The following is a 16,569-nucleotide window of genomic DNA, read 5'->3' on the forward strand; positions in this document are numbered from 1 at the left end:
GGGCACGGCGGCACTGCAGGTATGCTGTTCGCTAAGAATACGTTTTCGTTCATCGTGCAGTTCTTCGTTGGCCTGCTGCTTCTTGCCTCGGCTGGGAGCACAGGACAGAGCAACGCAATCCGGATGACACGATGGGTCTTCGACACAGATTTCTATGTGCCGCGTCATCGACTTCCCTCGGCTACAACGGCATACCACCTGGCACACCTTGCTTAGCTTTCGCCGTAGAATTTAACTGTTCCGAAGCAGTAGAGCGACTAGATTCAGTTTGGGCACGGCGGCACTGCGGGTATGCGGTTCGCTCAGAATACGTTTTCTTTCATCGTGCAGTTCTTCGTTGGCCTGCTGCTTCACGCCTCGGCTGGAGCACAGGACAGACCAACGCAATCCGGATGACACAATGGGTCTTCGACACAGATTTTCATGTTCCGCGTCATCGACTTCCCTCGGCTACAACGGCATACCACCAGGCCCACATTGCTTAGCTTTCGCCGTAGAATTTAACTGTTCCAAAGCAGTAGAGCGACTAGATTCAGTTTGGGCACGGCGGCACTGCGGGTATGCGGTTCGCTCAGAATACGTTTTCTTTCATCGTGCAGTTCTTCGTTGGCCTGCTGCTTCACGCCTCGGCTGGGAGCACAGGAGAGACCAACGCAATCCGGATGACACGGTGGGTCTTCGACACAGATTTTCATGTGCCGCGTCATCGACTTCCCTCGGCTACAACGGCATACCACCTGGCCCACCTTGCTTAGCTTTCGCCGTAGAATTTAACTGTTCCGGAGCATTAGAGCGACTAGATTCAGTTTGGGCACGGCGGCACTGCGGGTATGCGGTTCGCTCGGAATCCCTTTTCTTTCATCGTGCAGTTCTTCGTTGGCCTGCTGCTTCACGCATTGGCTGGGAGCACAGGATAGATCAACGCAATCCGGATGACACGATGGGTCTTCGACACATATTTCCATGTTCCGCGTCATCGACTTCCCTCGGCCACAACGGCATACCACCTGGCCCACCTTGCTTAGATTTCGCCGTAGAATTTAACTGTTCCGAAGCAGTTGAGCGACGAAATTTAGTTTGGGCACGGCGGCACTGCAGGTATGCGGTTCGCTCAGAATACGTTTTCTTTCATCGTGCAGTTCTTCGTTGGCCTGCTGCTTCACGCCTCGCCTGGGAGCACAGGACAGACCAACGCAATCCGGATGACACGATGGGTCTTCGACACATATCTCCATGTGCCGCGTCATCGACTTCCCTCGGCTACAACCGCATACCACCTGGCCCACCTTGCTTAGCTTTCGCCGTAGAATTTAACTGTTCCGAAGCAGTAGAGCGACTAGATTCAGTTTGGGCACGGCGGCACTGAAGGTATGCGGTTCGCTCAGAATACGTTTTATTTCATCGTGCAGTTCTTCGTTGGCCTGCTGCTTCATGCCTCGGCTGGGAGCACAGGACAGACCAACGCAATCAGGATGACACGGTGGGTCTTCGGCACAGATTTCCATGTGCCACGTCATCGACTTCCCTCGGCTACAACGGCATACCTCCTGGCCCACCTTGCAAAGCTTTCGCCGTAGAATTTAACTGTTCCGAAGCAGTAGAGCGACTAGATTCAGTTTGGGCACGGCGGCACTGCGGGTATGCGGTTCGCTCGGAATCCGTTTTCTTTCATTGTGCAGTTCTTCGTTGGCCTGCTGCTTCACGCCTCGCAGGGAGCACAGGACAGACCAACGTAATCCGGATGACACGATGGGTCTTCGACACAGATTTCCATGTGCCGCGTCATCGACTTCCCTCGGCTACAACGGCATACCGCCTGGCCCACCTTGCTTAGCTTTCGCCGTAGAATTTAACTGTTCCGAAGCAGTAGAGCGAATAGATTCAGTTTGGGCACGACGGCACTGCGGGTATGCGGTTCGCTCAGAGTACGTTTTGTTTCATCGTGCAGTTCTTCGTTGGCCTCCTGCTTCACGCCTCGGCTGGGAGCACTTTACAGACCAACGCAATCCGGATGACATGATGGGTCTTCGACACAGATTTCCAAGTGCCGCGTCATCGACTTCCCTCGGCTACAACGGCATATTACCTGGCCCAGCTTGCTTAGCTTTCGCCGTAGAATTTAACTGTTCCGAAGCAGTAGAGCGACTAGATTCAGTTTGGGCACGGCGGCACTGGGGGTATGCGGTTCGCTCAGAATCCGTTTTCTTTCATCGTGCAGTTCTTCGTTGGCCTGCTGCTTCACGCCTCGGCTGGAAGCACAGGACAGACCAACGTAATCCGGATGACACTATGGGTCTTCGACAAAGATTTCGATGTGCCGCGTCATCGACTTCCCTCGGCTACAACGGCATACCACCTGGCCCACCTTACTTAGCTTTCGCCGTAGACTTTAACTGTTCCAATGCTGCAGAGCGACTAGATTCAGTTTGGGCACGGTGGCACTGCGGGTATGCGGTTCGCTCGAATCCATTTTCTTTCATCGTGCAGTTCATCGTTGGCCTGCTGCTTCACGCCTCGGCAGGGAGCACAGGACAGACCAACGCAATCCGGATGACACGATGGGTCTTCGACACAGATTTCCATGTGCCGCGTCGTAGACTACCCTCGGCTACAACGGCATACCACCTGGCCCACCTTGCTTAGCTTTCGCCTTAGAATTTAACTGTTCCGGAGCATTAGAGCGACTAGATTCAGTTTGGGCACGGCGGCACTGCGGGTATGCGGTTCGCTCGGAATCCCTTTTCTTTCATCGTGCAGTTCTTCGTTGGCCTGCTGCTTCACGCATTGGCTGGGAGCACAGGATAGATCAACGCAATCCGGATGACACGATGGGTCTTCGACACATATTTCCATGTTCCGCGTCATCGACTTCCCTCGGCCACAACGGCGTACCACCTGGCCCACCTTGCTTAGATTTCGCCGTAGAATTTAACTGTTCCGAAGCAGTTGAGCGACGAAATTTAGTTTGGGCACGGCGGGACTGCAGGTATGCGGTTCGCTCATAATACGTTTTCTTTCATCGTGCAGTTCTTCGTTGGCCTGCTGCTTCACGCCTCGCCTGGGAGCACAGGACAGACCAACGCAATCCGGATGACACGATGGGTCTTCGATACATATCTCCATGTGCCGCGTCATCGACTTCCCTCGGCTACAACGGCATACCACCTGGCCCACCTTGCTTAGCTTTCGCCTTAGAATTTAACTGTTCCGAAGCAGTAGAGCAAATAGATTCAGTTTGGGCACGACGGCACTGCGGGTATGCGGTTCGCTCAGAATACGTTTTCTTTCATCGTGCAGTTCTTCGTAGGCCTGCTGCTTCACGCCTCGGCTGGGAGCACATGACAGACCAACGCAATCTGGATGACACGATGGGTCGTCGACACAGATTTTCATGTGCCGCGTCATCGACTTCCCTCGGCTGCAACGGCATACCACCTGGCCCATCTTGCTTAGCTTTCGCCGTAGAATTTAACTCTTCCGAAGCAGTAGAGCGACTAGATTCAGTTTGGGCACGGCGGCACTGCGGGTATGCGGTTCGCTCAGAATCCGTTTTCTTTCATTGTGCAGTTCTTCATTGGCCTGCTGCTTCACGCCTCGGCTGGGAGCACAGGACAGACCAACGCAATCCGGATGACACGATGGGTCTTCGACACAGATTTCCATGTGCCGCGTCATCGATTTCCCTCGGCCACAACGGCATACCACCTGGCCCACCCTGCTTAGATTTCGCCGTAAAATTTAACTGTTCCGAAGCAGTTGAGCGAAGAAATTCAGTTTGGGCACGGCGGCACTGCAGGTATGCGGTTCGCTCAGAATATGTTTTCTTTTATCGTGCAGTTCTTCGTTGGCCTGCTGCTTCACACCTCGGCTGGGAGCACAGGACAGATCAACGCAATCCGGATGACACGGTGGGTCTTCGACACAGATTTCCATGTGCCGCGTCGTAGACTTCCCTCGGCTACAACAGCATACCACCTGGCCCACCTTGCTTAGCTTTCCCCGTAGAATTTAACTGTTCCGAAGCAGTAGAGCGACTAGATTCAGTTTGGGCGCGGAGGCACTGCGGGTATGCGGTTCGCTCAGAATACGTTTTCTTTCATCGTGCAGTTCTTCGTTGGCCTGCTGCTTCACGCCTCGGCTGGGAGCACAGGACAGACCAACGCAATCCGGATGACACGATGGGTCTTCGACACAGATTTCCATGTGCCTCGTCATCGACTTCCCTCGGCCACAACGGCATACCACCTGGCCCATTTGCTTAGATTTCGCCGTAGAATTTAACTGTTCCGAAGCAGTTGAGCGACGAAATTCAGTTTGGGCACGGCGGCACTGCAGGTATGCGGTTCGCTCAGAATACGTTTTCTTTCATCGTGCAGTTCTTCGTTGGCCTGCTGCTTCACGCATTGGCTGGGAGCACAGGATAGATCAACGCAATCCGGATGACACGATGGGTCTTCGACACATATTTCCATGTGCCGCGTCATCGACTTCCCTCGGCTACAACGGCATACCACCTGGCCCACCTTGCTTAGCTTTCGCCGTAGAATTTAACTGTTCCGAAGCAGTAGAGCGACTAGATTCAGTTTGGGCACGGCGGCACTGCAGGTATGCGGTTCGCTAAGAATACGTTTTCTTTCATCGTGCAGTTCTTCGTTGGCCTGCTGCTTCATGCCTCGGCTGGGAGCACAGGACAGACCAACGCAATCCAGATGACACAATGGGTCTTCGACACAGATTTCTATGTGCCGCGTCATCGACTTCTCTCGGCTACAACGGCATACCACCTGGCCCACCTTGCTTAGCTTTCGCCGTAGAATTTAACTGTTCCGAAGAAGTAGAGCGACAGTTTGGGCACGGCGGCACTGCGGGTATGCGGTTCGCTTAGAGTACGTTTTCTTTCATCGTGCAGTTCTTCGTTGGCCTGCTGCTTCACGCCTCGGCTGGAGCACAGGACAGACCAACGCAATCCGGATGACACGATGGGTCTTCGACACAGGTTTTCATGTTCCGCGTCATCGACTTCCCTCGGCTACAACGGCATACCACCAGGCCCACCTTGCTTAGCTTTCGCCGTAGAATTTAACTGTTCCAAAGCAGTAGAGCGACTAGATTCAGTTTTTTGCACGGCGGCACTGCGGGTATGTGGTTCGCTCAAATCCATTTTCTTTCATCGTGCAGTTCTTCGTTGGCCTGCTGCTTCACGCCTCGGCTGTGAGCACAGGACAGACCAACGCAATCCGGATGACACGATGGGTCTTCGACACAGATTTCCATGTGCCGCGTCATCGACTTCCCTCGGCTACAACGGCATACCTCCTGGCCAACCTTGCATAGCTTTCGCCGTAGAATTTAACTGTTCCGAAGCAGTAGAGCGACTAGATTCAGTTTGGGCACGGCGGCACTGCGGGTATGCGGTTGGCTCGGAATCCGTTTTCTTTCATCGTGCAGTTCTTCGTTGGCCTACTGCTTCACGCCTCGCTGGGAGCACAGGACAGACCAACGTAATCCGGATGACATGATGGGTCTTCGACACAGATTTCCATGTGCCGCGTCATCGACTTCCCTCGGCTACAACGGCATACCGCCTGGCCCACCTTGCTTAGCTTTCGCCGTAGAATTTAACTGTTCCGAAGCAGTAGAGCGAATAGATTCAGTTTGGGCACGACGGCACTGCGGGTATGCGGTTCGCTCAGAATACGTTTTGTTTCATCGTGCAGTTCATCGTTGGCCTGCTGCTTCACGCCTCGGCAGGGAGCACAGGACAGACCAACGCAATCCGGATGACACGATGGGTCTTCGACACAGATTTCCATGTGCCGCGTCGTAGACTACCCTCGGCTACAACGGCATACCACCTGGCCCACCTTGCTTAGCTTTCGCCTTAGAATTTAACTGTTCCGAAGCAGTAGAGCAAATAGATTCAGGTTGGGCACGACGGCACTGCGGGTATGCGGTTCGCTCAGAATACGTTTTCTTTCATCGTGCAGTTCTTCGTAGGCCTGCTGCTTCACGCCTTGGCTGGGAGCACATGACAGACCAACGCAATCAGGATGACACGATCGGTCTTCGACACAGATTTCCATGTGCCGCGTGATCGACTTCCCTCGGCTACAACGGCATACCACCTGGCCCACCTTGCTTAGCTTTCGCCGTAGAATTTATGTGTTCCGAAGCAGAAGAGCGACTAGATTCAGTTTGGGCACGGCGGCACTGCGGGTATGAGGTTCGCTCAGAATACGTTTTCTTTCATCGTGCAGTTCTTCGTTGGCCTGCTGCTTCATGCCTCGGCTGGGGGCACAGGACAAACCAACGCAATCCGGATGACACGGTGGGTCTTCAACCCAGATTTTCAAGTTCCGCGTCATCGACTTCCCTCGGCTACAACGGCATACCACCAGGCCCACCTTGCTTAGCTTTCGCCGTAGAATTTAACTCTTCCGAAGCAGTAGAGCGACTAGACTCAGTTTGGGCACGGCGGCACTGCGGGTATGCGGTTCGCTCAGAATCCGTTTTCTTTCATTGTGCAGTTCTTGGTTGGCCTGCTGCTTCACGCCTCGGCTGGGAGCACAGGACAGACCAACGCAATCCGGATGACACGATGGGTCTTCGACAGAGATTTCCATGTGCCGCGTCATCGATTTCCCTCGGCCACAACGGCATACCACCTGGCCCACCTTGCTTAGATTTCGCCGTAGAATTTAACTGTTCCGAAGCAGTTGAGCGAAGAAATTCAGTTTTTGCACGGCGGCACTGCAGGTATGCGGTTCGCTCAGAATACGTTTTCTTTCATCGTGCAGTTCTTCGTTGGCCTGCTGCTTCACGCCTCGGCTGGGAGCACAGGACAGACCAAAGCAATCCGGATGACACGATGGGTCTTCGGCACAGATTTCCATGTGCCGCGTCATCGAATTCCCTCGGCTACAACGGCATACCTCCTGGCCAACCTTGCATAGCTTTCGCCGTAGAATTTAACTGTTCCGAAGCAGTAGAGCGACGAGATTCAGTTTGGGCACGGCGGCACTGCGGGTACGCGGTTCGCTCGGAATCCGTTTTCTTTCATCGTGCAGTTCTTCGTTGGCCTGCTGCTTCACGCCTCGCTGGGAGCACAGGACAGACCAACGTAATCCGGATGACACGATGGGTCTTCGACACAGATTTCCATGTGCCGCGTCATCGACTTCCCTCGGCTACAACGGCATACCGCCTGGCCCACCTTGCTTAGCTTTCGCCGTAGAATTTAACTGTTCCGAAGCAGTAGAGCGAATAGATTCAGTTTGGGCACGACGGCACTGCGGGTATGCGGTTCGCTCAGAATACGTTTTGTTTCATCGTGCAGTTCTTCGTTGGCCTCCTGCTTCACGCCTCGGCTGGGAGCACTGGACAGACCAACGCAATCCGGATGACACGATGGGTCTTCGACACAGATTTCCAAGTGCCGCGTCATCGACTTCCCTCGGCTACAACGGCATATTACCTGGCCCAGCTTGCTTAGCTTTCGCCGTAGAATTTAACTGTTCCGAAGCAGTAGAGCAAATAGATTCAGGTTGGGCACGACGGCACTGCGGGTATGCGGTTCGCTCAGAATACTTTTTCTTTCATCGTGCAGTTCTTCGTAGGCCTGCTGCTTCACGCCTCGGCTGGGAGCACATGACAGACCAACGCAATCCGGATGACACGATGGGTCTTCGACACAGATTTCCATGTGCCGCGTGATCGACTTCCCTCGGCTACAACGGCATACCACCTGGCCCACCTTGCTTAGCTTTCGCCGTAGAATTTAAGTGTTCCGAAGCAGTAGAGCGACTAGATTCAGTTTAGGCACGGCGGCACTGCGGGTATGCGGTTCGCTCAGAATACGTTTTCTTTCAACGTGCAGTTCATCGTTGGCCTGCTGCTTCACGCCTCGGCAGGGAGCACAGGACAGACCAACGCAATCCGGATGACACGATGGGTCTTCGACACAGATTTCCATGTGCCGCGTCGTAGACTACCCTCGGCTGCAACGGCGTACCACCTGGCCCACCTTGCTTAGCTTTCGCCTTAGAATTTAACTGTTCCGAAGCAGTAGAGCAAATAGGTTCAGGTTGGGCACGACGGTACTGCGGGTATGCGGTTCGCTCAGAATACGTTTTCTTTCATCGTGCAGTTCTTCGTAGGCCTGCTGCTTCACGCCTCGGCTGGGAGCACATGATAGACCAACGCAATCCGGATGACACGATGGGTCTTCGACACAGATTTCCATGTGCCGCGTGATCGACTTCCCTCGGCTACAACGGCATACCACCTGGCCCACCTTGCTTAGCTTTCGCCGTAGAATATAAGTGTTCCGAAGCAGTAGAGCGACTAGATTCAGTTTGGGCACGGCGGCACTGCGGGTATGCGGTTCGCTCGGAATACGTTTTCTTTCATCGTGCAGTTCTTCGTTGGCCTGCTGCTTCACGCCTCGGCTGGGGGCACAGGACAAACCAACGCAATCCGGATGACACGGTGGGTCTTCGACCCAGATTTTCAAGTTCCGCGTCATCGACTTCCCTCGGCTACAACGGCATACCACCAGGCCTACCTTGCTTAGCTTTCGCCGTAGAATTTAACTCTTCCGAAGCAGTAGAGCGACTAGACTCAGTTTGGGCACGGCGGCACTGCGGGTATGCGGTTCGCTCAGAATCCGTTTTCTTTCATTGTGCAGTTCTTCGTTGGCCTGCTGCTTCACGCCTCGGCTGGGAGCACAGGACAGACCAACGCAATCCGGATGACACGATGGGTCTTCGACAGAGATTTAAAAGTGCCGCGTCGTCGATTTCCCTCGGCCACAACGGCATACCACCTGGCCCACCTTGCTTAGATTTCGCCGTAGAATTTAACTGTTCCGAAGCAGTTGAGCGAAGAAATTCAGTTTGGGCACGGCGGCACTGCAGGTATGCGGTTCGCTCAGAATACGTTTTCTTTCATCGTGCAGTTCTTCGTTGGCCTGCTGCTTCTCGCCTCGGCTGGGAGCACAGGACAGACCAACGCAATCCGGATGACACGGTGGGTCTTCGACACATATTTCCATGTGCCGCGTCGTAGACTTCCCTCGGCTACAACGGCATACCACCTGGCCCACCTTGCTTAGCTTTCGCCTTAGAATTTAACTGTTCCGAAGCAGTAGAGCGACTAGATTTAGTTTGGGCACGGCGGCACTGCGGGTATATGGTTCGCTCAGAATACGTTTTCTTTCATCGTGCAGTTCTTCGGTGGCCTGCTGCTTCACGCCTCGGCTGGGAGCACAGGACAGACCAAAGCAATCCGGACGACACGATGGGTCTTCGACACAGATTTTCATGTTCCGCGTCATCGACTTCCCTCGGCTACAACGGCATACCACCAGGCCCACCTTGCTTAGCTTTCGCCGTAGAATTTAACTGTTTCGTAGCAGTAGAGCGACTAGATTCAGTTTGGGCACGGCGGCACTGCGGGTATGGGGTTCGCTCAGAATACGTTTTCTTTCATCGTGCAGTTCTTCGTTGGCCTGCTGCTTCACGCCTCGGCTGGGAGCACAGGACAGACCAACGCAATCCGGATGACACGATAGGTCTTCGACACAGATTTCCATGTGCCGCGTCATCGACTTCCGTCGGCTACAACGGCATACCACCTTGCCCACCTTGCCCACCTTGCTTAGCTTTTGCCGTAAAATTTAACTGTTCCAAAGCAGTAGAACGACTAGATTCAGTTTGGGCACTGCGGCACTGCGGGTATGCGGTTCGCTCTGAATACGTTTTCTTTCATCGTGCAGTTCTTCGTTGGCCTGCTGCTTCACGCCTCGGCTGGGAGCACAGGACAGACCAAGGCAATCCGGATGACACGATGGGTCTTCGACACAGATTTCCATGTGCCGCGTCATCGACTTCCCTCGGCCACAACGGCATACCACCTGGCCCACCTTGCTTAGATTTCGCCGTAGAATTTAACTGTTCCGAAGCAGTTGAGCGACGAAATTCAGTTTGGGCACAGCGGCACTGCAGGTATGCGGTTCGCTCAGAATACGTTTTCTTTCATCGTGCAGTTCTTCGTTGGCCTGCTGCTTCACGCCTCGGCTGGGAGCACAGGACAGACCAACGCAATCCGGATGACACGGTGGGTCTTCGACACAGATTTCCATGTGCCGCTTCATCGACTTCCCTCGGCTACAACGGCATACCACCTGGCCCACCTTGCTTAGCTCTCGCCGTAGAATTTAACTGTTCCGAAGCAGTAGAGCGACTAGATTCAGTTTGGGCACGGCGGCACTGCGGGTATGCGGTTCGCTCGGAATCCCTTTTCTTTCATCGTGCAGTTCTTCGTTGGCCTGCTGCTTCACGCATTGGCTGGGAGCACAGGATAGATCAACGCAATTCGGATGACACGATGGGTCTTCGACACATATTTCCATGTGCCGCGTCATCGACTTCCCTCGGCTACAACGGCATACCACCTGGCCCACCTTGCTTAGCTTTCGCCGTAGAATTTAACTGTTCCGAAGCAGTAGAGCGACTAGATTCAGTTTGGGCACGGCGGCACTGCGGGTATGCGGTTCGCTCGAATCCATTTTCTTTCATCGTGCAGTTCTCCGTTGGCCTGCTGCTTCACGCCTCGGCTGTGACCACAGGACAGACCAACGCAATCCGGATGACACGATGGGTCTTCGACACAGATTTCCATGTGCCGCGTCATCGACTTCCCTCGGCTACAACGGCATACCACCTGGCCCACCTTGCTTAGCTTTCGCCGTAGAATTTAACTGTTCCGAAGCAGCAGAGCGACTAGATTCAGTTTGGGCACGGCGGCACTGCGGGTATGCGGTTCGCTCGGAATCCCTTTTCTTTCATCGTGCAGTTCTTCGTTGGCCTGCTGCTTCACGCTTTGGCTGGGAGCACAAGATAGATCAACGCAATTCGGATGACACGATGGGTCTTCGACACATATTTCCATGTGCTGCGTCATCGACTTCCCTCGGCTACAACGGCATACCACCTGGCCCACCTTGCTTAGCTTTCGCCGTAGAATTTAACTGTTCCGAAGCAGTAGAGCGACTAGATTCAGTTTGGGCACGGCGGCACTGCAGGTATGCGGTTCGCTCAGAATACGTTTTCTTTCATCGTGCAGTTCTTCGTTGGCCTGCTGCTTCATGCCTCGGCTGGGAGCACAGGACAGACCAACGCAATCCGGATGACACGATGGGTCTTCCACACATATCTCCATGTGCCGCGTCATCGACTTCCCTCGGCTACAACGGCATACCACCTGGCCCACCTTACTTAGCTTTCGCCGTAGACTTTAACTGTTCCGAAGCAGCAGAGCGACTAGATTCAGTTTGGGCACGGTGGCACTGCGGGTATGCGGTTCGCTCGAATCCATTTTCTTTCATCGTGCAGTTCATCGTTGGCCTGCTGCTTCACGCCTCGGCAGGGAGCACAGGACAGACCAACGCAATCCGGATGACACGATGGGTCTTCGACACAGATTTCCATGTGCCGCGTCGTAGACTACCCTCGGCTACAACTGCATACCACCTGGCCCACCTTGCTTAGCTTTCGCCTTAGAATTTAACTGTTCCGAAGCAGTAGAGCGACTAGATTCAGTTTGGGCACGGCGGCACTGCGGGTATGCGGTTCGCTCGGAATCCGTTTTCTTTCATCGTGCAGTTCTTCGTTGGCCTGTTGCTTCACGCCTCGCAGGGAGCACAGGACAGACCAACGTAATCCGGATGACACGATGGGTCTTCGACACGGATATCCATGTGCCGCGTCATCGACTTCCCTCGGCTACAACGGCATACCGCCTGGCCCAGCTTGCTTAGCTTTCGCCGTAGAATTTAACTGTTCCGAAGCAGTAGAGCGACTAGATTCAGTTTGGGCACGGCGGCACTGGGGGTATGCGGTTCGCTCAGAATCCGTTTTCTTTCATCGTGCAGTTCTTCGTTGGCCTGCTGTTTCACGCCTCGGCTGGAAGCACAGGACAGACCAACGTAATCCGGATGACACTATGGGTCTTCGACAAAGATTTCGATGTGCCGCGTCATCGACTTCCCTCGGCTACAACGGCATACCACCTGGCCCACCTTACTTAGGTTTCGCCGTAGACTAACTGGTCCAAAGCAGCAGAGCGACTAGATTCAGTTTGGGCACGGTGGCACTGCGGGTATGCGGTTCGCTCGAATCCATTTTCTTTCATCGTGCAGTTCATCGTTGGCCTGCTGCTTCACGCCTGGGCAGGGAGCACAGGACAGACCAACGCAATCCGGATGACACGATGGGTCTTCGACACAGATTTCCATGTGCCGCTTCGTAGACTACCCTCGGCTACAACGGCATACCACCTGGCCCACCTTGCTTAGCTTTCGCCTTAGAATTTAACTGTTCCGGAGCATTAGAGCGACTAGATTCAGTTTGGGCACGGCGGCACTGCGGGTATGCGGTTCGCTCGGAATCCCTTTTCTTTCATCGTGCAGTTCTTCGTTGGCCTGCTGCTTCACGCATTGGCTGGGAGCACAGGATAGATCAACGCAATCCGGATGACACGATGGGTCTTCGACACATATTTCCATATTCCGCGTCATCGACTTCCCACGGCCACAACGGCATACCACCTGGCCCACCTTGCTTAGATTTCGCCGAAGAATTTAACTGTTCCGAAGCAGTTGAGCGACGAAATTTAGTTTGGGCACGGCGGGACTGCAGGTATGCGGTTCGCTCAGAATACGTTTTCTTTCATCGTGCAGTTCTTCGTTGGCCTGCTGCTTCACGCCTCGCCTGGGAGCACAGGACAGACCAACGCAATCCGGATGACACGATGGGTCTTCGATACATATCTCCATGTGCCGCGTCATCGACTTCCCTCGGCTACAACGGCATACCACCTGGCCCACCTTGCTTAGCTTTCGTCGTAGAATTTAACTGTTCCGAAGCAGTAGAGCGACTAGATTCAGTTTGGGCACGGCGGCACTGAAGGTATGCGGTTCGCTCAGAATACGTTTTATTTCATCGTGCAGTTCTTCGTTGGCCTGCTGCTTCATGCCTCGGCTGGGAGCACAGGACAGACCAACGCAATCAGGATGACACGGTGGGTCTTCGGCACAGATTTCCATGTGCCACGTCATCGACTTCCCTCGGCTACAACGGCATACCTCCTGGCCCACCTTGCATAGCTTTCGCCGTAGAATTTAACTGTTCCGAAGCAGTAGAGCGACTAGATTCAGTTTGGGCACGGCGGCACTGCGGGTATGCGGTTCGCTCGGAATCCGTTTTCTTTCATCGTGCAGTTCTTCGTTGGCCTGCTGCTTCACGCCTCGCAGGGAGCACAGGACAGACCAACGTAATCCGGATGACACGATGGGTCTTCGACACAGATTTCCATGTGCCGCGTCATCGACTTCCCTCGGCTACAACGGCATACCGCCTGGCCCACCTTGCTTAGCTTTCACCGTAGAATTTAACTGTTCCGAAGCAGTAGAGCGAATAGATTCAGTTTGGGCACGACGGCACTGCGGGTATGCGGTTCGCTCAGAATACGTTTTCTTTCATCGTGCAGTTCTTCGTAGGCCTGCTGCTTCATGCCTCGGCTGGGAGCACATGACAGACCAACGCAATCTGGATAACACGATGGGTCTTCGACAAAGATTTCGATGTGCCGCGTCATCGACTTCCCTCGGCTACAACGGCATACCACCTGGCCCACCTTACTTAGCTTTCGCCGTAGACTTTAACTGTTCCAAAGCAGCAGAGCGACTAGATTCAGTTTGGGCACGGTGGCACTGCGGGTATGCGGTTCGCTCGAATCCATTTTCTTTCATCGTGCAGTTCATCGTTGGCCTGCTGCTTCACGCCTCGGCAGGGAGCACAGGACAGACCAACGCAATCCGGATGACACGATGGGTCTTCGACACAGATTTCCATGTGCCGCGTCGTAGACTACCCTCGGCTACAACGGCATACCACCTGGCCCACCTTGCTTAGCTTTCGCCTTAGAATTTAACTGTTCCGAAGCAGTAGAGCAAATAGATTCAGTTTGGGCACGACGGCACTGCGGGTATGCGGTTCGCTCAGAATACGTTTTCTTTCATCGTGCAGTTCTTCGTAGGCCTGCTGCTTCATGCCTCGGCTGGGAGCACATGACAGACCAACGCAATCTGGATAACACGATGGGTCGTCGACACAGATTTTCATGTGCCGCGTCATCGACTTCCCTCGGCTGCAACGGCATACCACCTGGCCCATCTTGCTTAGCTTTCGCCGTAGAATTTAACTCTTCCGAAGCAGTAGAGCGACTAGATTCAGTTTGGGCACGGCGGCACTGCGGGTATGCGGTTCGCTCAGAATCCGTTTTCTTTCATTGTGCAGTTCTTCATTGGCCTGCTGCTTCACGCCTCGGCTGGGAGCACAGGACAGACCAACGCAATCCGGATGACACGATGGGTCTTCGACACAGATTTCCATGTGCCGCGTCATCGATTTCCCTCGGCCACAACGGCATACCACCTGGCCCACCTTGCTTAGATTTCGCCGTAGAATTTAACTGTTCCGAAGCAGTTGAGCGAAGAAATTCAGTTTGGGCACGGCGGCACTGCAGGTATGCGGTTCGCTCAGAATATGTTTTCTTTCATCGTGCAGTTCTTCGTTGGCCTGCTGCTTCACGCCTCGGCTGGGAGCACAGGACAGACCAACGCAATCCGGATGACACGGTGGGTCTTCGACACAGATTTCCATGTGCCGCGTCGTAGACTTCCCTCGGCTACAACAGCATACCACCTGGCCCACCTTGCTTAGCTTTCCCCGTAGAATTTAACTGTTCCGAAGCAGTAGAGCGACTAGATTCAGTTTGGGCGCGGAGGCACTGCGGGTATGCGGTTTGCTCAGAATACGTTTTCTTTCATCGTGCAGTTCTTCGTTGGCCTGCTGCTTCACGCTTCGGCTGGGAGCACAGGACAGACCAACGCAATCCGGATGACACGATGGGTCTTCGACACAGATTTCCATGTGCCTCGTCATCGACTTCCCTCGGCCACAACGGCATACCACCTGGCCCATTTGCTTAGATTTCGCCGTAGAATTTAACTGTTCCGAAGCAGTTGAGCGAGGAAATTCAGTTTGGGCACGGCGGCACTGCAGGTATGCGGTTCGCTCAGAATACGTTTTCTTTCATCGTGCAGTTCTTCGTTGGCCTGCTGCTTCACGCATTGGCTGGGAGCACAGGATAGATCAACGCAATCCGGATGACACGATGGGTCTTCGACACATATTTCCATGTGCCGCGTCATCGACTTCCCTCGGCTACAACGGCATACCACCTGGCCCACCTTGCTTAGCTTTCGCAGTAGAATTTAACTGTTCCGAAGCAGTAGAGCGACTAGATTCAGTTTGGGCACGGCGGCACTGCAGGTATGCGGTTCGCTAAGAATACGTTTTCTTTCATCGTGCAGTTCTTCGTTGGCCTGCTGCTTCATGCCTCGGCTGGGAGCACAGGACAGACCAACGTAATCCAGATGACACAATGGGTCTTCGACACAGATTTCTATGTGCCGCGTCATCGACTTCTCTCGGCTACAACGGCATACCACCTGGCCCACCTTGCTTAGCTTTCGCCGTAGAATTTAACTGTTCCGAAGCAGTAGAGCGACTAGATTCAGTTTGGGCACGGCGGCACTGCGGGTATGCGGTTCGCTCAGAATACGTTTTCTTTCATCGTGCAGTTCTTCGTTGGCCTGCTGTTTCACGCCTCGGCTGGAGCACAGGACAGACCAACGCAATCCGGATGACACGATGGGTCTTCGACACAGATTTTCTTGTTCCGCGTCATCGACTTCCCTCGGCTACAACGGCATACCACCAGGCCCACCTTGCTTAGCTTTCGCCGTAGAATTTAACTGTTCCAAAGCAGTAGAGCGACTAGATTCAGTTTTTTGCACGGCGGCACTGCGGGTATATTGTTCGCTCAAATCCATTTTCTTTCATCGTGCAGTTCTTCGTTGGCCTACTGCTTCACGCCTCGGCTCTGAGCACAGGACAGACCAACGCAATCCGGATGACACGATGGGTCTTCGACACAGATTTCCATGTGCCGCGTCATCGACTTCCCTCGGCTACAACGGCATACCTCCTGGCCAACCTTGCATAGCTTTCGCCGTAGAATTTAACTGTTCCGAAGCAGTAGAGCGACTAGATTCAGTTTGGGCACGGCGGCACTGCGGGTATGCGGTTGGCTCGGAATCCGTTTTCTTTCATCGTGCAGTTCTTCGTTGGCCTGCTGCTTCACGCCTCGCTGGGAGCACAGGACAGACCAACGTAATCCAGATGACACGATGGGTCTTCGACACAGATTTCCATGTGCCGCGTCATCGACTTCCCTCGGCTACAACGGCATACCGCCTGGCCCACCTTACTTAGCTTTCGCCGTAGAATTTAACTGTTCCGAAGCAGTAGAGCGAATAGATTCAGTTTGGGCACGACGGCACTGCGGGTATGCGGTTCGCTCAGAATACGTTTTGTTTCATCGTGCAGTTCATCGTTGGCCTGCTGCTTCACGCCTCGGCAGGGAGCACAGGACAGACCAACG

The sequence above is a fragment of the Amblyomma americanum genome, chromosome 9, assembly GCF_052857255.1.
Source record: "Amblyomma americanum isolate KBUSLIRL-KWMA chromosome 9, ASM5285725v1, whole genome shotgun sequence".
Taxonomy (NCBI): Eukaryota; Metazoa; Arthropoda; class Arachnida; order Ixodida; family Ixodidae; genus Amblyomma; species Amblyomma americanum.